Here is a 27,822-nt window from a genome sequence, read left to right as displayed (position 1 = left end):
AATTATCTAATTAAATTAATATGAGAATTAAGATTTGATTCATATTAATTATAGTAGACCTATATGGTGGTTTTGAATGTGATATTGGACTCAAGGGTTAATCAAGATTATTGTATACCAGCAAAAATAGGAATGAGAATAGGAAGTTAATCTTTGGCTTCAATTTGAAATTTGAAATCGTAGATCTTTTCCATTGATAAAAAAAATAATTTGATCAAAAAAAAATTTTTAGTGAACCTAAGAAATTTTGATTGTTAGAATAGAGTGCACAGTGGAAGCATGGTGATCTAGATTTTTTGAGTAAATTAAGAATGTTGACTCTTTAAGTTAAAAAATTCTGATAGATGATATGATTTGATACCAAAAATTTATTGATATTAAAAAAATAATATTTTTAAAATTTTGAATTATTTTAGATATCCTAATGCGATTTTCAAAAGTAGCGCTTCCATCTACTATGCTAAGAAAATATTTAGCATCCTAATTCTAGAATGAGTGGATCTTTGATTTTTGATTTTAAATTTAAAATATTTAGAGATAATTTTTTTTATCTTAAAATTAAATTTTATAATTCTCTATTTATTAGAAAGAATTTGAGATTGTTTATCGAACATTGATTTTGATCTTAAATTATTATACTCAAATATTTATCTCTAGATAGTATAATAAAATTTGAAGTTTGAATTCTTTTGATCATTATTATTCCTCTGACTGATTGGAAAAGATTGAGGTTATCTATTGATATTGATGATTATTCTACAAAAGATGGATTGAAGTTATTCATAATTTAATCTTATAATAAATTGATTAATTAAGAGTAGTTAATATTTAGATAAAGAAAATTGATATACTTACTTAGAATAGAGACATTGATTTCGATTGTAAGGAAAAAAAAGGTTTTGATTTAGATCAACTTTTGAGTTATTAATTTTCCTTATGAAATGACTTAATGATAAAAATTACTTCAAAAATTAGAATATTTAAGAGTTTGAGGGCTTGAGTAAGAAAATTTCGATGACTAAAAAATAGTGATTTTGATTCTAATCAACATTGGTAATATTGATCTTTTCTTTATGAAATGATTTAATGATGAAGTTGCATAGAAAATTAAAATATCAAAAGTTTGAGGATAAGATTAAAATAATGAATCTCCAACCTTTGGAAGTACAACTGAGAGAAAATATTTTCAAATTTCGATTGATTAGAATGTCATCATATGATTCACATAACTATATTTTTCTATCTTATGATGGGTTGATTTATTAAGAGCAGTTAGTATTTTGATAAAAAAATAAAATTTTTATTCATAAATTAAGATATTAATTTTTTTTCTTTTTATAAGAGATAGGTTTGATTTTGATCTAAGCATAAGGTATTGAACATTATTTTTATAGAAAATAAGATCATGATTTTGAAATCTTAAAAAAATTGAAAATCTTTAACATATTGATTTTGATGATAAAAAATGAATGGTTCTGATTTAAATTGACACTGGACATACTGACTTTTTTCTTATAAAATGATTCAAGAATAGATTTGGACTAAGAATTAGAATATTGAAATATTTGTGGATGAGATTTTAACCATAAATCTCAAGTAAAAATTTTTGAAGACTTAAGCAAGAAAAAAATTTCGAGAACAAAATTTCTTTTAGAGGGAAAGAATGTTATAACCCTGCCAATTGGGCCTTAAACCCATCCAAGAGGCCCACAAAGCCCAACAAAAAAAAATGAGGAAGGCTTCCTACGGGAGTCTTGTTCTCTCTACTGGCTCTTAATCGGAGTCGGAAACCTCATCGGGGAGGAGTCAAAATCCTCCCCTCCGGCTCTATTTAAAAGGGAGACCTCTTCTCCCTTTTTTCCATGAAGAAAATCGGAGCCAAACAGTGAGCATCGTCGGAAATCGCTCGCAAAAGTCCGTCACTGTGCTCACCCAAATTCTCATCGGAGACATTATCGGAGCTCGAGGTAAGCCCCAGCTTCTCTCCCTCTCTTCTCTCCCTTCCCTCCCATACTGGTGTGCACGATCACTGGTGACCGGAGTCACCGGATTTTGTTAGAAAAAATATCTTCTGTTTCAACCCCTCTTCTCCTTGGTTTTTCGGCATTGGTGGTCACCGCCGACCGTCGATTTGGCTTCTTCCAAACTGTACCATTGCAGCCCCTCCTACCGTCGGCCACCACTGCATCGGTCGTGGCTTTTGATCGATCGAACAAGGGAGGGACCACACGGTCCCTGTTTTTGCCCAAAAGAACCATGAGAAGAAGAAGAAAGAAAAGAAAAGAAAAGAAAAAGAAAAGAAAAGAAAGAAAAAGAAAAGAAAAAAAAGAAAAGAAAAGAAAAAAAAACAAAGAGAGAGACTTTCTCTCTTTCATCTTCTTTTCTCTTTCTCTCTAGTCTCTCTCTCCACTTTCTCTCTCTAAAATTATTTCTCTCTAAAAAGATTAGTCAATGAAAGAATTTTTTTAAATATTTTTTATCCTGATTCTAATGAAGAATCTTGATCCATGATTGTCGGACAGCGTGCTGGTACTCATCTTGATCAAATCGGATATTTCTCAATTTGATCATCCATGATTTCGATTTAACCATGACTTGATTAGATTATTTTGATCACACCAATCGAGATGTTGGACTATGATATCTGATTAATTTGGATTGTACCTCATGAATTTTCTCTCTAATTTTATTTCTCTACTTGGTTGAAGAATCCAATAAAGAAATCTCGATCCTATCACTTTGAAAATTCAATTTGATCTGATAATCAAACTTTGGATCGTTTATGCCCTAATTAGATTTTGACCAGATAAAATTAGATGATCGAACCCAATCTAAACTGTTGAATATGGTATTCGTATCCTTTCTAATTATTGAAATTGATATTGTATAGGATTGTAGATGTTTAATCATGGGATATCGTAATATGATCTATGAAAAGAATTTTTGGAAGAAAATTTATAGAATTATTTGGATTTATTAGAATGCATTCGAGGTAAGTAATGTTTCACTTTTTTTAGATGTATCGATAAATTATAAAATATTTTTCTGATATGATTTATGAAACGATGCATGAATTGGATGAATGATATTTTGTTATGAAAAATATCCTATTTTGAAATGTTATAATGAAGCATGATTGAATATTTTGATTTTGTTATGCATTATGTCGATTGATTTCGATACCACATGATTATATATTTTTTTATTGAATTAAAAATATGATTTATAAAGAATTCTGATAAGAATAACATGAATTGACAATCTGACTATGTAAAGGACCCCGCCAATGGGGCATATACGTTGACAAATGATTTGTCCTGAAAATTTATGTCACCAATGAGACCAGCGACATATCGCCAGTGAAACCAGCGACAAACTGACAGTGAGACCAGCGGTTCCGAAAGATTTTGCTGTCAGATGATTCGCAGCTCACCGCAAGAAGATACGCGGTATTATGACCCTACCACAGAAAAAATATGGTCATAGCTCATGGTTGATGAAAGAAACTTAAGAATGAAAGAAATTGAAATCTTGAAAGAAACTTGAATTTTTGAAAAAGAAATGAATTTGGTATGAATTATATTGTATAATTGAAATTGATTTTAAATTGATAAACTCGATATGTTTATTTTTTATAAATGATTATTTACTATTTTGTCTGATAAAAATCTATTGAGAGTGATCATTGTTTACTATGTTGTTTAGCTCATTATCTCCTATTTTTACTGTTTTTATATATGTCGAGAATTTAAGATGATGCATGATATGAATGGAAGAATGATTAAAAGCAGAATCTCTATGTTTTTATTTTAGACTGAAAATCTCATTGAAATTAATGTAAGATGCATTGAACATTGTTGAATTTATTGAGATATTAAAGAAGAAATTTAGATTGTTATATTTTTGATTTAAATTATTGACTAATTTTTTCGCTGTTGCTTTATGATAGCATGATAAGATGCCTTGCATGCTTGTGGAGAGAGTTTCCTATGAATATGCAGCAGTTGCCATGACGTTCGGCTCACAATCTTGGATCAGAGGTGTGGCAGTTAAAATAGTTAGAGCATGATAATGTCAAACCTTCGAGGCCTTCCTCTAATGTTTACTATTTATTTGGATGGTCTCGATATTTATTTTTTTTAGAAATAAAAAAAAAATTAAAACATGTGTCTCGCATGCTGGACTCAATTATATAATTATAGCAAGTAGGGCCCTCTTATATAGCTCTCGAATACAAAATCCAAACAAAGGTGTGTATCTTTCTGCATTGGCAATGCAAACTTGTACCTTCACAACACATGCAAAGCAATCTAGTTCTTCAAAACCTATAACCACAACGCATAAGATACCTACCGTCCAGAAATTCATGCTATAACATTAGAGTTTCAGTCGAATACCCTTCCCATCAACTTGTACCGTTGTTATATAAATAATAAGTGAAATTTCTTCCTTTTCTTCATGCTGCATGTCATATGAACTTTTGTGCTTATGATTTCAGCATCTGATATTATTTACAACAATGATTTTTCATATTCAGTATGTCCTTTCCACAATACTGCCATGGCCAGTCCCACACTTGGATCAGAAAGGTGCAGGATTGACTAGCCAGTGATAAAACATATATCAAAATCTATGAAATGGATCCAAATTTATGGTTTTACCATGTTGTTAAGCCATTAATCGTGTATCCAAGCAAACTATCGTCCAAATTCAAACTTATCAAGCAAGTATACGAGATCTCAAAGAGCATTACATCTTTGTTCGCCCGGAATGTGTAGATCTGTGAATCCAAAGTTTTGATATTGATCTCAATGGTAGGTTCCGAACTTTTGCCAGTTGATTGGCTCGAACTGGTACCCTCATTGAGAGTTTCATCTGCCATCTTGCTTCATATAAAAGGCAAATTAACACGAGATGTCACAGATAGAAACAGATCACATGCATCGTAGGCACAAACCAACTGCATTAACACATCTCCATGATCAGTTTCTTTCACATAATGCACTGAAAACAAAAGAAACATTTCACGATATTCCAGTATGGTTGAGATAAACTGATTATGCAATTGAAAAACATGAATGATCCAAAGGAACCAACGAGACAATGAATTAACCGAAAAGGGTTCCGTACAGCCGAAGCTTGTTATAGAAACAAAGAAGACCATCATGGCGGCGGCGGCGGCAGGATTAGCGATGTGGTGGTAGTAGTGATCAAAAAAGTACCATTGATGTGATAGTTGTGATTATAACAATTTTTACAGTCACATCAGCGATATTCTGAGTAGATCTTGAGTATTTAGGTACGATAAAAAAACTCAAATAATATTTTTTTATTAATTTTTTTGGATAAAATTTTAAATCCTCGGTGATGATGGTGGTGAAGACCCAATAGGCAATTTGTGTTTAAAATCTAGAAGAAATTCCCTCTTTAAAAGGCTATTTGATTGGATCTGCCGGTATCCAGAGGGTGTCTCTTCTATAACTGTGAGATGGAAAAGCATTCTAAAATACTTCCTTATTGCTAGGCTGAAATAAACGTTCCCCCCGCCCCCCCCCCCCTTATTTCCCTATTGCAAGGGATGATAGGACAAGGCCTGACCTCCTTGAGCTATCCATACGTCGTGTTTGGAGTTTTCTTGCACTCATTGTGTTACTAATTAGGCCGAGCGTGCACTTCCCAAAAACAGAATTACTATGAATAATGCAGTGACGAAAATTGCATTACATGAGGCATCGGAGTTGCATTAACTAACGGAAATCCATATGTCAGATTAAGATAACAAGCATTGTTGCCAACTTAGTTGAACCAAATACCAGCGAATGAATAGACTATATTACATTTTTTCACTAAGAAAGAAACATCACATTTGTGCCTTATGCTTACAAGCACAAGTGGTTCCATGCACCTTAGCATGTTGTTTGTATTTCTCATGGCGTAATTTATCTATTCATAACAATTCTTGGACCATCAAGTACTTGTTATCCAGGGGTGGGATATCAATTCCACTATGTTCTTTCTAGAAATGAAAATGCTGTCCCCCCAATACTCGTAATTCATAACCCTAAGGATAAGATGCTACGGTGATAGTCCACATCATCATGTTCGATAATGTTATTAGTCACATTCAATTATTAATTTGGTTATTTCTTCATCCGGAAATATTGGTGTTTCCTACTCTTGCTCCACCCCCCACCCAAATGCATGCTAGCCTTGTATTGGCAGAAGCTCTAATAAAAGAGCCTGTCATTCAAGGGTTTTGCTTATCATCTTTTCTCACGAAGATGCTGCCATCTGCCTCTCCTACTCCAGGATTCAAAAAGAGCAATCCCAAACCCTAACTGAACCCCCCGCCCTCCCTTTCTCACCCCAAATACCCTCGTCATTGCTGTCTTTCGTTGATCTTTGCCTTGGATGAAGATTGTGACACAACAGGACCCCAGTGAGCGCCTCCAAACCCTCTACATTTCGTTCCAGTGGTATGGATTCATGTTTTCCTCCTTCCGATCGGTTGTTTGATCTCTTCTTCTTTACTCACTTTCCTTGTTTATAGAGCTCTTTCATATTCTTTCGATTTTCATAGGAGCATATACCTGTTTGGGCTTAATGCATTTAAGATGGCTTATTTCTTGAAAAATCTTAGGTGTATTTGTAGATTTCTTATGATTTGAGGCTAGTTTTCTTAATGAGATGTGGTAGCGGTAGTGAGTCTGGCTCATGCTCAGAGTGTAACATTGTGCATTTTAGCAATATGGATCGGCCATTTTAGTTGTTCATGGTTTGGTTGGGTATAAGGAGAAGGGAGGTTTACATGATTTGAGATTTTGGGTATATACAAAAGAGTTTGGGTTAGCTTTGGATCGGAAATTATAAAACCTAGGCCTTACCCTGATTTCCAATCAGACCTAATTTTCGATCGATTCACGAATCTTCAAACATAGTTTAGAATGGATCTAATTTGGTCAGGATCGGGTCAGGCCATGGGTTGATCCAGCCCCTTTGCAGCCCACTAGCTGATCTTCTCGAAGAAATCCAATCCGGCCCCATGCTCTCCTACCTTCGTTGCCCCCTCTTCTGCACGAGTAGTCGCGTTGGTGCCCGTCGCTCCAAGGTCTCCTTGCCGGCGTAGAGAGAGGTCGAAAGAGGCTGAAGCGGAAGCGAGTACAGCTTTCGCGAAAAGAGAAACGCTGAGTGCCACCCAAGTTTATTTCACTCTCTACATTAGGGGAGTTTCCAGAGGTGCGCTTTGCTATGCCCTAACGTTATCCACTTCAATTCTCCCTCAAATCCTTTTTTCGTTGTTTAACAGAAGAACGTAGTGTACTGCGTTGCAGATTTCCTCTATGAATTTGGATTTCTTTGGTGTCTCCATTGAGAAACCCTCTAGGATTGAGGAAGCTATTCCGACTTATTGTTTTTTTGTTTTGTGTGTGTGTTTTCTTATCGAGCTTCTTGATTCCGAGTTGCTTTCATGAAGCAATGTTGTGTGTCTTTTCTGAGATGCTTCAAACATGTTCGTTTTTGTTTGTTTCTTTAAATTGTAGAGAGTCAGATGCATACCTTCATTTTCTTTTCTTTCTTTTTTTTTTTTTCCTCATTAGAAATTATTTTATCTCATCAGGTGCCTGTGAAGATGATAATGATCGATTCCGAGTTAATATATGCAATCTAGTGTCTGTGATTCATACCCTAGAACTGTTGCCACGAATGATGTTTTTATAAAGGGAAATGGCTCGTCTCAACATTTACCTTGTCCGAGTCCTTTCTTCTTGCTGGCAAGATCACAATGGATTAAGCTATCCCAAGAAAATTTACTACCATGAATATTAATCATAATAATGCGAGGGAGCATTGAAAGTTTCTCATATTATGTAATCTACAGTATTCTAGACAAGCTTTTTATCTTAATTGTCTGCTTGTTATCAGGGTTTTTGTGGAAATCTATTGGAAGCAGAAGGAGATACATGGTAGTTGTTAAAGTTCTGGATAAACTCCAGCACAGCCCTGTCTGAATATTAGAAAGGTTGATGTTTTTTTTAGTAGCTCAGTAGAGAGGTTGATTGAGAGAATGCGGAAATGCCATTTTCTAAAATTATTTGTCACTAGGTAGGGCATGCTTGTAGTATCTCCTGTATGTAAAATCTTAGAAGAGGATGTACCTTACGGTCATTCAAAGGAATTGTTGAAAGGAAGAATGAGTTCAGGAGTTTAATAAACTTTGCACGTATATGGAATTTCTCTGTATTCTAACTCTACTGATATGAGCTGAAGGCAGTTTTGACACATTTTTGAAAACTGGTGTTAAAAAAGAGAAAAAAGTGAAGAAAACAAAGCTGAGAGGTGAAGCGCAAAGATAGAACAGAATGGGATTACTAACTTTGAATTTGTGTATACACATCTGTCAGTTATGTGTTAGCCAAACATATCTCCTAATCTTCAATTATATTGCTCTTTTGAAAGCATATGCCAGTGTCTCCGCTTCTCATTAAGCAAACTAGACTAAAATCATAAGGAATTCGCAAATGTATCTGAGATTTTTAAAGAAACCAGCCATTTTAAATCCATTAAAGCCCATAAAGATATATGTTTCTACAAAAGCAGAAAGAATACAAGCGAGTTCTGGATACAAAGAAACTGAGCAGAGAAGAGGAGATCAAACAGACGATTGGATGGAGGAACACAGGAATGCACACCACCGGAATGAAGTGGAGAGTGTGTGTGATTTTAATCAAGTTTTGTTGATGAGAAGTTACAGCAGAAATGCCTACTGTTGTTTATTAGAGTTTTATGCTATGTGATTTGGTGATGTGAGCTAAGTGCCTTTTTCTTTTTCTCTTTTCTTCGATGTGTTTGTAATTGTGTGATCATGACCTGAATTATTTGACATTTTGCTTCTTGTTTGTTTTATCTTTAGTAAATGATCATTGGATGAGGGTTCTTGAGATATAGGCAATGTGTGCCTTTCTAGTCCGAGTAGATCTCTGTGATCTTTTCACAAGATTATTGTCAAGTGTGGACATTGTCTTAATGGAATCTTGATTGTCTAGCTACTTTTATGCGTTAATTCTTATCTCCTTTTCTTTTAAAAATTTGTCTTTCTCATCACCTTTTCTTCCTTTTTTGTTTCTCCTTCTATATCTGCTACTGCAAATGTAAACTAATGTATATTATATCTTTGAGTTGGATATTTCATTCTATGTTCATTGCATGTTATCCATTTCGTGCGTTTGTGCATATAAAGATGTGGACACAGTTGTCCTTTAATGGATCTACATGTGGATAGCTTCTTGTGGTGTATTCTTTTATGTAGTTGTATTATATGCCATGTTGAATACTATTCTGAGTTTCTTCAGTTCCTTTCTTGCCACTGTAATTAAGTTGTTATCAGGGAACTCCTTTGTTCCGTGTGATTATCATAAACTATTTACTAGCGGGACTTCTCTCACTCTTATCAAATCAGCAAACCATCTAATTGATAACTTTTTTTCTCTTTTCTGTGCTTGTCCAAAAGAAAAAAACTCTTTTTTATTCTACCTGAGCAAATTTGATGACTATCAGTAGATCAAAAATGATCGGTTGAACTTCAATCAAAGTAAATCAATAGTTTTAGATATCCTTTGACTTCAAATTCCGGTGCATGTTAATTCATTGGAAATGTCATTGCAACCAAATGTGCCATCATGCATGACATTGATCAACTGCATTTGGCACTTTGATCAAGTTGTTCTCAGAATCACTTCCATACCTCATTTTCAGATGTAATTCTTTTTGAAAATGCAAAAATATATAACTTGTGGGATTATATTTTCCTGTCTTAAATATTCCATATCCTTAGGCTAATAACATGGTGCCATGGCTTGCCGCCTAGGGTCTTGCACAGTTTTGTTCATGGAAGCACAGTTGAGATTAGCTCATGTATTGGAGACGAAGTGAATGAGTACATCATCTGAAATAGAACTTTTTTTTAGCTGTTGGATATATGAAAACTCCAAATAGAACTGTTTGTTTGATGGGAGAAAATTCTTTATCTCATCATCATATAAGAAAAAAAACATTGTTCCTTTTGCTATTATATGTGAAAGTCTTTTTGGACAGATCCTGCCAATGGGAAGAACTTTTGATAGTTCATCCATGATCACAAATTCTACATTATCCTTTGATGAACAGATTTCCAAGATGCTACTCATACTGCTTTTATGAGCTAAGGTAAGTCAATTCAATAAAAAGCATAAATGCCATACTATATATTGGATGCGATACTTATGAATGGTTTAATTTAAAAACCTGTTGATAAAGCAACACTAATAAAAATATTTATTTTAAGAAGCACATAGTTTCCAAAACAAAACATTATCATGGATAAGTTTTTGATCTTTTTCTTCAGAGTAGTTAATTGTGCTGGGCTTCGTTAAATCTATGTTATCTAAAGAAAAACTTGTTAAAGGACTTGACGAACATCAATACCCAATTTTTAATATCTTGAACCTCCACTCAATCTGCTTTATGTGGGAACTAAATTAATATTATTCTTTAATGAAGTATCATTTTGGATTTGATCTAGGTATGAATGTGATGAGTTTCAAAGCAAACTGCTACACAATACTGTGATTTGAATAGCTTATCTGTAATTATGAGAAGCTGAATAATAGTATCAAGATATTGGTTCAGCACACTTCAATGATAATCTGGTGCCATCTGATAGGTTAAGGCATTAATATTCAGGGTCATGGGTCCTACTAGCAGCCTATATTGGCTGGCTTTTTCTCTTTTATTTGCTTTGCTGAAAGGATATATGGGAGATGACCTGGCTTGCGTTATACTTATATTGGGTGATTGTGTTTTACTTTGATCCTGTTGTTGTTCGGAGAATTGTATTACTTGATTACCAGTGGGTAGTCAGTTAACGAGTTGAATTAAACTGTGATCATTTCCATAGAATAGTAACTTTTGCTCCTGTTTTTATTAGCAAAATCAATGCTGGAGAAAATTATTGGTGTATTTTCTTAGCCTTCTCATTTTGCAAGTCTTGTAAAGAAGTTATAATGTTGTTTTGTTGGTTTGTCTGGTTAATTTCCTATATAAGTTGCAAATATTTTTAAATCTAATTTAAAATTTTAGATTGTAATTAGAGGGTTGCCCTTGGCTCAACAGTAAATTTGCTCCATCATGACCTGGTTGTCACAGTTCGAAACATGGAAATCACCTCTCCACAAGTAGGGGCAAGGCTGTGTAAATGTGACCCTCCCTAGACCCTGCAGTGGCGGAAGCCTTATATGCTGGGGAGTCCTTTTTAATGGGTTTTCTCAACTTATCCAAGATGGCATGATATGATTGAGGTGGATTTTGCTAAGGGTTGGTCATAGATTGTTGATGTTGGAGGTAAAATGCTGGAACTGTATGTGATTTGAGTAGGGAAGGAGTTGGCTAATATACCTATGGTTTTTCTTGATTCTCTTTTTTCTTGATGTGACCGGATTTTTTTTTATGCTTTTGCTGTTTTTAAAATGGCGTAATTTGAATTTGATCCTTTGTGAATGAAAATGAAATACATGCTGCACTTTGTTTGAGTCCATTTGAATGTTACAGATTTTCTTTATTATGTGAAGAGTTAAATGATCTTAACTAATTGAATGAGTATTGTTTTGAGTAATTTAATTTTGATCTTCATGTATTGGCAGAGAATTCATGCATAAAAACCGCTTACAAGAGTATGCTCAAAGGTCATCCATACCCTTGCCACTGTATCAGACGGTTAATGAAGGGTATCCACATGCACCACAATTCAGATCTACTGTTATGGTAGATGGAGCAACATTCGTTTCATCTTGTACATTTTCTCATCGAAAAGAAGCAGAGCAAGATGTGGCAAAACTTGCTCTTGAAGGCATATCTAGGAAGATAAAGGACGAAGGCATCTCCCTAATTCATGCAGTATGTTGCATCTATCTAATCGTGGTCTCATTTAGATTTGCTGTTGCAACATTTTAATGTATGTATTGTGTTGTTTGTGTATGTCCATACTCCACATATTGGTACCAGTGGCCTTGCAGTTTAAGTTATTTGTTTCTTAATGTCTTGATACTTGAAAAGAAAACAAAAGAAACTTTAAAAAAAAAAAAGTAGAAATGCTAAACTATTATATTGAGACATTTGACCTTTTATTCTTTTAATTCTACGATCATGAACTATAGAAAATTATGAAACATGTTCTTCTGTATTAGTGATTGTTCTGTTAAGTCTTGCATTTGTTTATGAATTCACGATGTTGCTCATAACGCAAAATAAGGTTAGGTACACACACACACACACACACATATATATATATATATATGTGTACATATACATATATCTAGATAAATTGAAGATTACCCAGAAGAAAGCATGAAATCATGGAATTTAAATCATAACCATAGTGCTTGGTTTGATATTTTCAGATTAATCGATCATTAAAAAAATGATGCAGTAGATGTCATATGACTTGCCTGTCAACCTCATGTGCTAACTAAAGTTTAAGATTAATCGCTCATAGAATGATGAGGCAAATAATGCTGTACCATTCATTTACTTTTGATATATATTTCATAAGTAATCAGACCGCATGACTTTCACTTTGACTTGTTGCGTGCAACTACGATGTAAGAATTTATGCACATGTATGCATTCACAAGTTCACATATGGAAGTAAGATGAACTATGATATCTTATTTCCAGCATTGTATTCGTTACAAATGGGAGTAAATGAGTAATTATGCAGGTCAATTTCTTACCATTGAAAGGACAAGATAAGCCACTTTATGCACTTTGTTTCCAAACTGAAAACTAAATGATATGGCTTCAGATCTGCTTGAAAGTAGCCCCGGGTAGCATAAACTTTTACTTGGAGCTTCATAATCTATTGTATGAATGTTCAATTATAACATAATGCAAGTATTTTTTTTGTTAGTATTATCTCCATCACTATTCTAAGGTGTCATACGCTGTTGTAATCATTCTTGTCGTTAATCATGAGAAATGTTTTACCCATAATGATTTTTTAAACATCACAATTTACCACCTAACCATTGTCTATGCTTGAGTCAAAAACTAAAAATCAGTTAATCAGCTGGTATGCATATATTCTAATGATTTGAGACTTATGGTTCCTTACAAACTGACTATATTACTGACTATTTTGTGCACGAGAATAATAACCACATTTTTAAAGAATTAGTTGATGATGATGGTACCGATAATGACTTTCCTTATCTATTAGTCATGAAATCATGTTTTAGTTTCTGAAGTTTTTTATAGCATAAAGTTTACTGTTTGAAAGATGATGTATATAAAAATATCTGACTTCATCTACCATTTTTCAGGATACTACATTCTGCAAGTCTATTCTTCATGAGTATGCAGCCAAGATCAATATAGAGAAGCCAATTTATACAACATTTCAATCAGAAGGGGGGCTGCTTCCTTCTTTTATATCGTCTTTGGTTTTTGATGGAAAAACTTATACGGGTGCTGCAGGAAGAAACAAGAAGGAAGCCGAGCAGATGGCTGCACGAGCTGTTATTGAGTCCATTTTAGGTTTTCTTTATTGTGCTTACTTGCTTTAGGCCTGGTTAATTTAGAGCATTTGTTAAGAAGTCATAGTGTTACTTGTAGAAGAAGCTTTTTAATCCTACATAATGATTTTGCAGCTCACTCTAATACAAGGATTCTCATGTCTCAAATTATAAAATCCAAGGGTAAGTTGTTTGCTGCAATGCAACAAAACGGTGAGTCAGGTTTATCGCAGCAGGGAAATGCAGCCTTTGGAAAGCCAGCAAGGAATGACTCTAGTATTAGTACTGTGCAAGGAAAAGAAATTCAACCTGCCCCAGAAAATGATGACTTGGTTGCTGTTGCGAATCATGAGCAATTGCTCTTGGGGCAACTTCCTGTTGCTGTAGAGGCACGTCCATTTCTTCCTGAAGCTAAGAAACATAAAGAAGAATATCCATGTGAACAAAGTTCTGGACCAATTGGAAATGGCACATCACTGCCAAGTCTTGCACAAGAAAAAGAAATTCAGCCTGCCCCAGCAAATGATGACTTAGTGGGTGTTGCAAATCATGAGCAATTGCTGTCAGGGCAACTTCCTGCTGCTGCAGAGGCACATCCATTTCTTCCTGAAGCTAACAAACCTGGAGAAGAATACCCATGTGAACAAAGTTTTGGACCACTTGGAAATGGCACATCACTGACAAATCTTGCACAAGACCACCTGCCTTCAGAATCACCAAGTAGGGTGCTTGAGTCACCTAATGAGTCTTATCATGCACAACAAAACCAAGTAGATGATCTCGCTGGGCCATCTATGCAATCCAGTGATGCTCAACATGAAGTTCCTAATAGCTGGAGAAAGCGCTCGAAGAAGAAACATAAGGGGGGACGTCAACGCAAGAAAGCGCGAACTGAACAGTACGGATTCTATTATCTATTCTTGCATATGTAGCGTTATTTGTTTCTTTTTATACTGTGCTGCATGATTCAGATTTCTATGGTCTTTGGTTGAACTTTAGTTCTTAACCAGACATGTTTAGTAGGTTATTACACAGTCCAAACAAGATAATCTACTTATACTATTCAAAAATTTTATAACATAACCATGGGAAAAAATCCACTCTTGGTAGAGTTCTTGTTCTCCTTTCACTGGTTCCTTTTTAGAAATGTTTCAGTGCTTTATTTCATGTTTTATGAACAAAAGTTACGGAAGAACAAATAATTTGTCTTAATGAGCAGGTATGATATATTATGATGCTTTAACTTGTTAGTTTTCACTTCAGCAATTTAAGTTTACTATGGGACAACGTGGCTGATTCATGTCAGACACCAGTTAAAATTATTTTTTTACAGAGAGATGTAACAGTAGCATATCATTGTCTATTGCAAGTCATGTTTCGCTCATAGCTTGAATTTCAGACCAAGTGTGTTGAAAGAATGATAAAACAAGTCATAAGGGATTAAAGGTAATAAACTTGGGGAATTGACGAGAAAGCAGCTTCATTCTAAGTAATCTGTTCTTTTTAGGTGTGTGCATGATTGGTTTAAGAATGCTGAATTTCTAATGTATGCAACATCCACTAGCACCTTCTTCATGATGGAAGAAAGGTGGGTCATCGAATCTGTATAAGATGTTGTTACATAAGAAATGACTCCTTTTTTTTTTGGTGCAAGTTAGCGCTCACACCACGCTAGTGTGAGTACATCCCAAAAGATCAGAAAACAAAGTATCTTGTAGGGCATTCGGACATGTCTGATCCTGTCAAGTCTAGTCATTGGTATGGTTAGCCATGTAAAAAGCAATCCAATCGATGGTGCTATTTGCCTTCTAGAAAGCATGCTAAATAGACACCACAACGAAGTTATGGGGGAAGTCTATATGTCACGAAGAAGCGGATGGGCCTCCAACTACTCCATGTGGTCTCGGATCCAACTGATAACGATGGTAGAATTTCCTCAATAAGGATCCTTTCCGTCTGAAGCTCCTGTCTGGCACAATAATGCCTGTCCAGGCGGATTGAAGCTCAACTTTCAGGACGGAAAGCTCAAAGAAGTGTCTCCTGCCGCCAACAACCTAACGTCTGGACCTCGGATGACAAAATTAGCACCACCCCTATCCTCCTTAACGTCGTCGTTGAAGTTAACCTTGACATATTCCGATGGAGGGGGCTCTTAGGAAATGAAGAAAATCTTTCGAGTCGCTATAGGAGCAGCATGAGAGCTTCAAGAATCGAAGGCATTAAAGAGCTGATCAGTAGTATCGAAATGGTTGTACTCGCAGTCAAGCAAAAGGCTCTCTCTAGCATCCAATGCGTAGGCACCATCTCAGCTTGGAAGACCAAGCTGTTTTCGATTAGCTAGATCTGATAGGCGACATACGCCATCCTACCACCTTAGGTGCAGGTCGGTCCTTCAGTAGTATTTCGATGAATCACATCCGAGAAAAGGTCCAATCAAGGGCCACTGCTTAACTCCCACAGCTAACCATCTGCCCTCCTCTAAATCAACCTCACCCAAGGACAATGTAGGAGAGCATGCTCTATTGACTCATCCTCTAACCTACGAACTGGGCAAAAAATTGGAATCTCCATATCCCTATCCCTGAGTAGTGTATCCGTCAGAAGCCAATCCTAAACAATCTTTTAGAGAATAAGCCCCATCCTGGGATGAATAGCCACTCTCCAGATCCAAGCTGCCTCGATCTTCCTACTCGTCGCAGGTCTGCACATCTTAGATAAATCCCTCGTGGGAACCTTAGGGCAGCATGATCTGCCTTACACCCTCAAATCCTGGCTACGGTGGATGGGAATCAAGATGGTAGGGATTCGATCAGCGAGCAAGCCATCGAAGAGACAATTGATGTCTTATGCTCTCCAGCTGCTATCGTCGGCAGTAATTAGGTCATAAACATGAACCTGATTGTCCACCTCTATGTTGATGTAGGTCTGCCAACAGACGAGAGGTAAGATAGAAATTTAAGCATCCTGATTTACATTCACCGACTTTCCATCCCCAATCAGCCATCTAACTTGGGCCAGAGATACGAGGGTGCAGGCACAAATCTCCTTCCAGATGGAGCAGCTACGACCAGCCAGAACTTTGGATTCCTGACTCCATGTCCTATGCTGAGCCCTCGTCACCTTGCTCCACAAACAATCGAGCTGGATAAGGAATCTGGCAGCATGTCTAGCAATCACAGCGTCTCTTCTGACGAAAAGGGACTGAATCTTCAGGCCCCCATCCCTCACAAGCTGGCAGACCATCTCCTATGACAACAGATGGAGCCCATGACCATCGTGCCTTAAGCTCTACAGAAAGTTCTGGAACAGCTACTCCAACCTCTTGAAATAAAGCTTGGCACAACCATGTTCTCTAATAGAGATCAAAATGGAGCTCAAGGCCGATCTCACGAGTGTCGTCTTGCTTATCATCGGAAGGGCATTGACTTGCGAGCTCTTGAGACGATCCTGGACTCGCTACTCTATAGGCCTACAGTCGGCTCTCCGAAAATGCTAACTTGTGATGGGAACCCTCAGGTTAAGGTCCCACTCTGCTTCTGGATCTCCAATCGGTCCCTAATAGTCTGCTTCACCTGGACCTTCGTCTTGAGGCTAAAGATGATCATAGATTTCTGCAAATTCACATGCTGGCCCGAAGTCCGATAATAAGCCTCGATGATGGACACAAAGCTCCTCATGTTCCAAATCGAGGCCCGATCAATCAGAAGGTAGTCGTAGAGGTGCGAAAGAGGTTGAACCTCAGGAATGGGCCAGTAAGGCATCAACGTCGACCCTTGAACCGCCATTTTCAACGTCCGAGACAGAGCATTAGCATATAAATAAGGAAGGGGAGAGAGGGCAACATTGGCGAAGCCCGACCGTCGAGTGAAAGGACTCCGTCGGGGTATTATCGATCAGCATGGCAAAGCTCAGGAGCTCCATACAGTCCATGATCCAGCCAATCCATCTATCTGGAAGTCGAGCTCCCAAGCATCCAACATAGGAAGCACCAACTCATCCAATAATAAGTCCACTCCATGTCTAGTTTGATCGTCATAAGGCTTCGATGATTAGGAGCATGCCGCAGATCATGCATGAACTTCTGGGCAAGCAAGAAATTGTCAGTGATGCAACAGCCGCTGACAAAAATATCTTGTTCCAAACTAATCAAGCGTGGCACATCGGCTTCTGCTGTCCGACCAAGATCCCAGCACATCTTGTAAAGAGTAGTGCAGAGACTGATGGGTCTGAGGTACTCTAGGTAGATGATCGGGATGAGGGTCATCAGAGTCCTCTTTCACTCAGAGAGACCTCTGGAATCAAAGATCATCTGCACTGCCTCCACCACCTCCTACCTAGTTATAGGCTAACACCAACGAAAGAAGAGAAAAAAACCCATCCGACCCTGGGACCTCTCCCCAAGAGATTATAGGGCCTCTCACACCTTAGCAGACACTGGATGAGTCAGGACCGCATTCTCCTGATCAGAGAGACGGGTCACGGATTGGGACCCCTAGAATGGGACATCCTCGTCCAAAAGTGCCATCCATCTCGATCTGAAGAATTGAAAGATCTATCCTCTAATCTCCTCACTGTCATCCACCAATGTGCCATCACTTTCCTTAAGCTGCCTGATATGGTTGTCAGATCTTCGGATCATAGTGATGAAAGAATTTGCTATTTCGGTCGTTCTCCTTAATCCACTGAATCCTAGACTTTTGCCTCCACAGCATCTCTTGCTATCTCAGTAAGAAAGGATACATGGAGAGCTTGTGACGAAGCTCCTTCAAGTCAGGCTCCTGGAGGTCGCTCTCTAAATTCTCTCATCTGCAATTGTGCAATTCCGCCTTTACCCCCTCGATCCGTTTGAAGGTGTTACCAACCTCAAGTTGGTTCCATCGAAGGAGTCTGCGTCTGGCAAGCTCCAATCTTCGAGTCATCCGATATCTCACATCTCCACGAACTGGCATCTTCCATACCTTCCTAATTAAATCCCACGATCTCGGATAGAAGGTCCAGATCCAAAATTTTTCAAACCTGAATGAGCCTCTGGACAGGCATGGGCTGTTAATGGTGATGAGAATCGGACAATGATCCAACGGGATTCTCAAGAGATGCTAAATCTGGTGTCTCGAAGAGTGCTGGATCCAGTCAGTGATGGCAAGTGTCCGATCAATCGTCTCTCAAAGCTTGGTCATCCCTTATCGATTATTGCACTAGATGAATCTAGGTCTAGAGTAGCCAAGGTCAATCAGATCCATATTGCCGATAAACTTTCTGAACTCTCGAGAATCAATGTTGTCCGCATGCCACCTACCATCCCTCTTCTCTTGGGACTCCACAATATAGTTGAAATCTCTGGCGATAAGGGAGGGCAAGCCTTGTGACACTATCCTAGAGATCTCGGACCAAAGCATCCTTCGCTTCTTGTACCTGGTGCTCACATACATCCTGGACAAAAGCCAACATCCACCAGTCAGCTCCGAGATGACTAAGGCCACCTACTGCTCGCATCTGTGGTAGGCATCCATCCTGGTCGAGCTGTGTTTTCACATTACAAGAATCCCTCCTAATAGGCCCCTAGATTCCACTACGTAGGTGCTCCATGCTACTGGAATCCATCGTCTGGCATGGGTAAGACTCGCCCCTGAGAGCCGTGTCTCGAGCAAGACGAACATCAGGATCATGCTGTTGGACCAATCTACCGAATGTCGATCGAAACGAGGGCTCTCCGCACCCCAGATATTCTAGATCAACATCCTTATAGGACAGACTAGCGGGGAAGGGGGTCCACACTAGTACCCCTCTCGATCTGAAGATTTTCCTCTATCCCAGCTACCACCAGATCCATCGCTATTAGACTCTCCCCCTCCTGAATGGCCCATCTCAATTGGACAACAGCATCCTCATGGCCACCATCTTGACCCCCCACCATCTCATCCATATGCATAGGGTCCTCTCCCCCGAGAGGCACAGGGTCACGCACCCTCAGAGGCTCCAACCCTCGCTCAAAATCCCCCTCCTAGACTTGGGCTCCAGGATCACATACTATGTCTTTCAATTGAACCGGTGCCCTCCTCCCTCCTTCGAGGTCCTGGCAGAGAAAATGAAGACCCTATGGCCTCCAACGTGAACTGACTCTGCTCAGGCCTCTGGAAGGGCCAGGGCCTTTCTTTTGGTCCTATTTGTCTTAGTAGAAGCTTTTTTGGACCCAACAGGCCCACAGACCTGCCCATTGGGCTTCACAGGCATCCGACCCGTATCAAAATCAGGGGGCTGGGCTCTTTTGAGCTGGGCTGAACCTGCCCCAAGAGCTCCAACTGACCCACCCTTAGACGGACCCACACCCGCCTCCTGACCTAGTGCCAGCAGGCTCAACTGATTAGCGGGCTGGACTGTGCCTGGGCTCAGGTTCCCCGCATCGATCTCAATGTCCTTAGAACCCGATCCCGGCTTGGATCGTGTGGGCAAGTTCTGCCGTGCAATCTTAGCCGATTGGATCCAGCCGTTGGATCTCGGCACCGAGTCAGCCAGGTTTGAGCCCGCCTAGCTCACCTTTGGCTCGCACTCGGGGGTCGGGTTGGCTCAGCCTCCTTACTCAAGCCAATTGGCTCCAACCTGAGCTGCAATCGCCGGACAACCACCAGCCACGGCCCCATGTGGCCTATCAGCAGTCGCTCTGAACTCCACCCCTTCGGCCTTAGCCTCCACCAAGCTCAAATCGGCCGTCGAGACTCCCCCTCCGGTCGGGTGTACCTCCGAAAAATATAACCGACCACACCAGAGGCATACACCATCAAGGTTTTCATACACGAATCTCTATCAAAAGGAGCCCTTCGGGCTCTTGATCCGCACCCTTGGTCGCAACGGTCGGGGGATGTCGAGCCTTACGCAGGCTCGGGCAAAGCCAAGCCTCTACTCCACTATGCAATCATCCAGCGAGGAGAGCTCCCTTGTATGACGAAGTATTCCTGGATCGCCGCCTTTCCCTAGAACTCCACCGGGAGCCACGGCAATCGGACGCAAATTAGGGCTGATCTGATGGCCCCTTCCGATGAAAAAAAAATAGGCTGCCAAGGCTCCACTGCCAGCACTTGTCCGGTGACCACACATAGCCGATAGAGGACCAAATCCCTTTCCTCACCCTCCTTAAACTTGAGGAGATGAAAATCCCTCTCAAGCCCGTACCCCACCACTTCTCCTTTCAGTCCAGTCTGCGGTCGGAACTCCCTCGCCACCACCTCCATCGTCACTCTCCAGCCAAGACTCGTCGCCAACACCACCGAGGCTGCCTAGCACTTTGATATCTCCCTCAAATCTTCATTCGGGATCTCAACCATCTTCGGGAACCACTAGATGAGTTCCCCCACCTCTTCCAGTGATGGCTCCGGCGAGATCCACATGGTGCGCCCTTGCACCCCTCTCCCACCTTCGAGGCCCCCGGGTGGTTCCCAGGGATGCCTACCATTCTCTCCGGCACTGACAGTCGCTACAGCGGGTTAGATCGCCGGCAATCAAACGGAAATGGACCGCAGCGGTAATCTCAAAGCACAATGGAAAGAAAACAGTCACTATGCAAATGGAACTTAACTTCCTTTTTAGACTCCTAACCTGATAGCTAAATCTTCATGCAATTTCTGTCCATAAATAAAGGAGAAGTATCTGCAATTCACCATGGTTTTCAGTACCAGACTGTACTGGGCATACTGTCTTGTATCAGTAGCGTACTAGGTGCACCCCCCTTTAGGTACCTTTATGTACCAAGAACCTGACTGTACCAACAACATACCAATTAGGTACCACTATGAGTACCAAAACCAGCACCGCAAACCTTGCACCACACTAAGTTTCAAATCATCAATCCCTTTAATTACTGACATAAGATTCTTATACTATTCTTTAATCAAATGCTAAAATTATTCCATGACTAGATAAGAAGCTGCCAGCTTCCTAAATAAGGATCTAAAATGCTGCTTAAAGTCCCATACAGGACAGAAATAGAAAGACCATAATGTTGGGAAAGTTCCCATGTGATCGGGACATGTATGGAGGTGTGCCATGATTATACAAGGAGGAAACTGGAGGCTTATCTAGGGAAAGATTCATATGTGAAGCAATCCCAACCCTCGCAAGGTGATCTGACATTTGTGCAATTTCTGATAGTCATCACAGTTTAGCCTTTAAGGGTGCACTCCCTCATGGTTACTCTGGGGAAATGTTCCTTTGCATTGATTTCTTGGACTTAAATATCATCATTTGACATTGGCAGCGAATATTTGTTACTCTTTTCAAATAATATACAATGTTCATTTTGACATATGTTAGAGATGCTGGTGTGACGTGCTCCATTATTGTTGGATATCCATCATGAATTGCTTTTTCTTGCAATATTGCCTTGGCTGTTTATTTGTTACTGTAGTTGGTCATCTCTAAATGATACCTTTTTTAACATCTTCTTTGACTTGCTCGAGATTAAGTGTATGTAAATTAATGATGCCTAGGCACGATAGGGACTGACCAGTTGCTCATCATTGTAACAGGCTGTCATCAACTCCACCTGTGTGTGCCGAGAGTGTTGCAGGACAAGAGTCTGAAAGCCAGCCAGGTTCGTAATCTGTTAACAGAAAGTAGCCTGTTCGGTTTGCAATACCATCCGGTGGGCTTATGTAAGTCTGATACTTTGTTAACCCCCTGACAGCATAACCTGATACCAGTTGAGAAGTCACCGAGTGCTGTTTCGTTTGGTGGCACCTGGCACCTGTGGTATTCGGAATCAACTGCCATGCTTGATCCTTGGCTTGTTTTGGTTTCATTGTAGTAGATTAAGAATTGACTGGTGCATTTGTTGATGTGACAAACTGATGACAATGTGTTTTGCATGGAGTCTTTGTTCAGCAATGAAAATCATTACAAAGTATTTTTGGATATTTTAGGAGATGCAGGGCAGTTTGCTTTTAACTGCTGCTGCTTTCTGACTGCCGAGATTTAGGAAACTGGGATGATAAAATGGTTTGGAAACTACAAAAATTTCTCATTGTGTGATTAGGGTTTTCTCATTATGCTTATTGCTTTCTGCAAGCATGCCACTGCTTGCGTTTTACTGACTAATTTGTGCCAGTTGGTAACTACAACAGAAGAAATGGATTATGGCTCATGCTTCCAACACATTAGTTTCCATCCTTTCCTGCCTGCTCATTTCGTATGTTATATATGCTGTAAGTTGGAAGACTCTGGTGTTAAGCTACTTAGAATTTACATACTGATCTGATCTGGAATATTTTATGATCAGAATTCTTCAGATGTTGTTTTGAGGTGGTGCAGTGCTCTTTTTGGAAGCCACTTTTGTGTGTGTGTGTGTGTGGCCGTGCGTGTGTTGGTTAATGACCGTGAGCTTGATTTCAACGTGCATTATTGATGAATTCTCAAACGTCTATCTGATCTCCTCTTAGCTGATCTGTTTCTAGAACCGGTTGTCTAACAATCACGAGTTGTCTTCGTCTAGAGGCTCTTGCGAGATGAACCAGAGTATCTTATGCGACATATGAAGATCTGAGATGTGGTATGGAACAGATAAACACCCAATTTGTATCACCTTCGAGAGGCAGACTTGGGAGGGGCAGCATGCAGGATTGGGCATGAACTTTTTTTTGATGCCTATCACAATTCACAATCAGAAGTTTGGTCTTTGGGAATCATTTATTTATTTTTCACATTCAAATGGTTAATGTTCAAATTTTTTTCATTCTTAAAATAACCTCCTATGTATAAGTAAATAAAAAGAAATGTTTGATTTTTATGCTTTAAAGTTATCTACATTCTAATCCATGAAAAGCGTAAATAAAAAGAAGCAGCTGCTTTTTCATGGCCTACAATGGTGAAACATCATGATATATTATACGAAGGTATCTGGTTCACAATGGGAATCAGAATGAGAATCAATCGATCAGAATGGTTTGGAATCGAAATGATCAAATTCTTCAAGATATTTGATTCGTGATCTGAATTAAAATTGAAATGAAAATTTGAATTTATAGAGGACAGTGAGGATTGAGTTTTAGATAGATTGGATCATTCTCATTCCACTTCGAAATCGGAATGAAATTTTTTTCAATCAAACAGTTGGAATGAAAATGATCTATTATCATTTCGATTTCGATTTTAGATTCTACTCCCCTTAATTAAGTTTCTCTTATATTTAATTCTCTGAGAAAAAGTAAAGGCTTTCCAACCACTGACGCTCATTGGGCATTGCTTTTGTTTCTTTTATTTTTTCTAAAATTCTTATAAGAAAAATAAACTAAACTTAACATGTGTGGCAGAATTTTTTTTTTTTTAAATTATCTGCAAAAGCTTTGGTACTTTTGGTAGTGAAAATTTATTGCTTTCAAAAAAAAAAATACAAAAAAAAATCAAGAAATAACAGAAGTTTTATGCATATATTATCTCCAATTCAATTTCCATATGGTATTTTACTAATTTGTAGAGAAATAAAAATATAAAAACAGCAGCAGTGCCAAAAAAAAAAAATAATAAAGGATGTTTTTCCTTCAGTTTTTTTAAGTTCCTTCTATTTTTTACATTTTTTTTTGATTTCTTATATGTTATTACTTCAACTTTTCTCTAATCACCCTTGAGGAAAGATAAGAAGAGCAGAAAGCAACTCAAAAGTAACTATCCACCTATACATATGCCTTTTCCTCTGACGTTCCTTCATTTGGCATGCTTAACTCATATTTTTTTGGAAGATATTTAGCGTCTAACTAAATCTATTCCATTACGGATACAAGAAGACAAGAAAAAGCAGCAAAAAATATAGGAAGTTATTTTGTGCAAGCTTATGTACCTTCTGATTTGTACAAATTCCAAAGATGAAAGCTGATGGAGAATAATTTTGTTTCGTATTTTGTGTTTTATATATATCATAAATAAATACTGAAAGAAAATTTTCTCCACATCACCCATTTCTGGTATTATCATTTATCATTTTCACAACATAATTGGATCGAATAATTTTTTATGTCATTTTGTTCGCACCGGTTAGAGTGAGGTCCTGGCCCCGCCAGTGGGAGGAGTGGGATAGCTCCAAGTCTTGGAGGCATGTATTCTCTGTATATAACATAATAACCCGACCCCAAATTTTCCTCCTGCATGAATCTTAGGATATTAAAAAATAATAAAAATATATATATAATGAAAAAGATTTATCGGAGAGGAAGCCAATTCCAAGGAGGATTCGGCCTCCCCTCCACTATAAATTCCTCCTCTCCATCCAATGATTCTACGACAAGCATCAGCCCTCTTCTCTTCTTCCTCATTTTTCTTTTCCCTATTTTTGTCAATCTTCTAAGACCCGTGCCCATCAGAAATCAAAATCAAAATGCCGTCGGAGTTAAGGTAAGGCCCCGACTCACATCCTCTCTCCGCTCCACCTTCTTTTATAGCCCTACGCACCACTGTTGGTTTTAATTTTGCTAGAAATCAATAAAAAAAAAAATCCCTATTTTTGTCCCTGTTTTAACCAAGTTTTTTTAAATTTTTTCGGCTATCTCCATTGCCAGTATCCCTGCCAAAGACCTCGGCCTCTCCCTTGTGTTGGCCCTCAACTGAAGCCAAAGCTCTAGCTGCTGGCAAGCAGGATGAGACCCGAAAAGATTGAGTCAAGAAAGGCCCTTGTTCAGCCTCTCTTTTTTTTTCTTCTTTTTGCTGATCGACCTACTATCGCCGACCATGCACCACTGCCGCCCATCACTGGCCACACCCCACCGCTTGTTGTCAATCCTTCAGCCACTAGCCACTGCACCCTACCATGGCCAAAGAAAGAGAGAAAAAAAGAAAAAAAGAAGAAAAGGACAAAAAAGAAAAAGAGAGAAGAATTCTCTCTCATCTTTTCTCATCTCTTTTTTTCTCTCTCTAGAATTTTTCTCTCTCTATTTTTTCTATCTCTATCTAATCCATAGACCCCAGTATGAATCTAAGATGATCTTTTTAAAGAGATATGAAATCACTTTGATATTTATGTCATATGTCAACCCCACCCTAATCATGTTGAGTATCTTTGAAACCCAGTATTAAAGAACCCTGTTGATCGATCTTGACCTTGATCCAATTCGAGCTTTATGATTCTTTGATCAAGTCGCTTAGATCTAATCCTTGGCTAGAAGATCCTGAATTGCCCAATGCCTGAACAGTCTATCGAATCGATCATCCGATCAACAATCCTCTTATGATTTAATTCTATTAAGTTCATTAAATAAAAATTGATTATGCATGATTTAATATTTTTAAATAGACTCATCTGATTTTACTAACAAAATCTGAAGATCTAGAACAATTAAAGTAAGTAGATCTTATATTTCTTATTTATTTTCAAATTATCATATTTTCATGCAAATGATCTATTGCTAATGAAATTATATTCTTCATAACATAAGGATCAACATATGCGATATGAAAAAATATATTTTATTGTGATAAGTAATTTCATGAATATATTTGGTGACAATGGTATGTTTATGAAGTATAAATTTTATTATTTTTTCATATATATATATATTTTTAAAAAAATATAAAGATTTCAAAAGCCCTTATGTAGCTATAAATGAATTTCTATGGCAAGGTCGACATCCAGAGCTAATATTTGTAAGAATATATATTCTACCAGTGAATATAAAGTTGACATACGAAATAAGAACTCCATCAATTAAGAACACTGATCCTGTCATGGGTATAAAGTGATCATAACATAAATATCTGTGAGCAATATTTTGAAGCATAAAATAAATACTTAATAAGAACTACTTAAGAATCATGTTTATGAAATGTTCACGATTTACATATATATGACTAATTTTATGATTTATTTTATTATATGCTCTATGAATCACTTAATTTTATAGGATTTTGCTATGGTGCTCTAAAAGATATTTTAGTATTTCTATTATTTATCTATTTCTAATCATCGGATTAAACATGGATCATTTGAATTTTAACTAATTAAAGTACCCATGTACATGACTGGTGCGGTAAATATTTCAAAAATTAAACTTAATTCATGCCATAATTAAATTGACTTTTCTTTTTTCAAAAAGTCTTCATTGTGGGCTACGATGGCGGAGAAGCCATGCATGGGTGGGGTGGTGGTGGCATGGAGAAGCCACGGGCTTGGGGAACCATGGGCGCGCATGGGGCGGGGGGTCGTAGAGGCCACCAATGTCAGGGGGTGGGAGAACTGCAGGCATGCAGGGTGGGGGAGTTGCAGAAGCCGTGGGTGTCGAAGAGGGGGGCTCGGGGTGGGGGTTGGGGGGGATGGGGTGGCGCAAAGGCCACGGGCACCGGAGAGGGGGGTCGAGGAGAGGTGGGAACCGTGAGCACGCACGGGGCACCACGCAGAAGGCACCGATGCCGGGGGTTGTTGGGGGGTCCAAAAGCCACGGGTTCGGGGAGGGGTGGGAACCGCGGGCACGCATGGGGGGGGGGATGGGGCGAGGCGCTGCATAAAGCCACTAGCATCGACGGGGAGTGGGGGGGGTGCAAAAACCATAGGGCCGGAGAGGGGGGTCGGGGAGGGATGGGAACCACGGGCACCGGAGAGGGGGGCCGGGAGGGGTGGGAACTACGGGCACATGTGGGGTGGGGGGTGGGGCGTTGAAGCCACCGACGCTAAGGGGATGTGGTGGGGGAATCGTGGGCACCAAAGGGGGGGCATGAGGGTAGAGGAATCACGGGAGGTCGGGGGTGGGGGGCGGAAGAAGCATAGGCAGCGTGAGCACGAAGAAGCTCGAGCAAAGAGAGAAAGAAGAAAATAATAATAATAATAATAAAATATTATTTTTAAAAAAATATATATATAAAAGTGACCATGTGAAATACCTTAATTATCTTTTATAATAAAATATTATAAAGGAGCACCGTAGCAAAACTCTACTTTGTAATATTTGCTATTTTCTAAATATTGCATTATCATGTAAAAACTAATACTTGATCCGGTAAGGAAATGTAGGTTTTATTTACTGAGCTAGTGTGGTTCATATCTTTTTTTTTTTTGTTTTATAGAAAATAAGATTAGGAATGATAAAAGATCCAGACTTGAGGATTTATGTAGCAAGCTTAGGAATTTTGTGGTTGAAACTTAATTTATTGGATGATTATAGATTTATAGTCAATTATTTATAAATTTTGAGATATGAGTTTGATATTTGATTTTGAATTTAGATACTCTAAACCAATCTTCATTTAATTATTTGATAAATGATGGAATTGAATATTTTATTATATTTTATTTATGAAGGATTTTAGCTAA

At 38.5% G+C, this 27,822-nt stretch overlaps 1 non-coding gene across 1 annotated transcript; it reads left to right on the top strand.

Annotated features, from left to right (window-relative positions):
* The first annotated feature begins 7,027 nt into the window (after positions 1–7,027).
* On the top strand, positions 7,028–22,440 carry LOC105047090 (uncharacterized). The gene is made up of 6 exons (XR_012142054.1): positions 7,028–7,236; positions 10,093–10,203; positions 11,676–11,928; positions 13,353–13,566; positions 13,680–14,442; positions 22,064–22,440. It is a non-coding gene; the product is annotated as an uncharacterized protein (transcript).
* Positions 22,441–27,822: the final 5,382 nt, after the last annotated feature.

The sequence above is a fragment of the Elaeis guineensis genome, chromosome 6 (genome assembly GCF_000442705.2).
Source record: "Elaeis guineensis isolate ETL-2024a chromosome 6, EG11, whole genome shotgun sequence".
Taxonomy (NCBI): domain Eukaryota; kingdom Viridiplantae; phylum Streptophyta; class Magnoliopsida; order Arecales; family Arecaceae; genus Elaeis; species Elaeis guineensis.
Note: the sequence above shows the minus strand (reverse complement) of the source record. Positions and strands in the feature narration are given on the sequence as shown.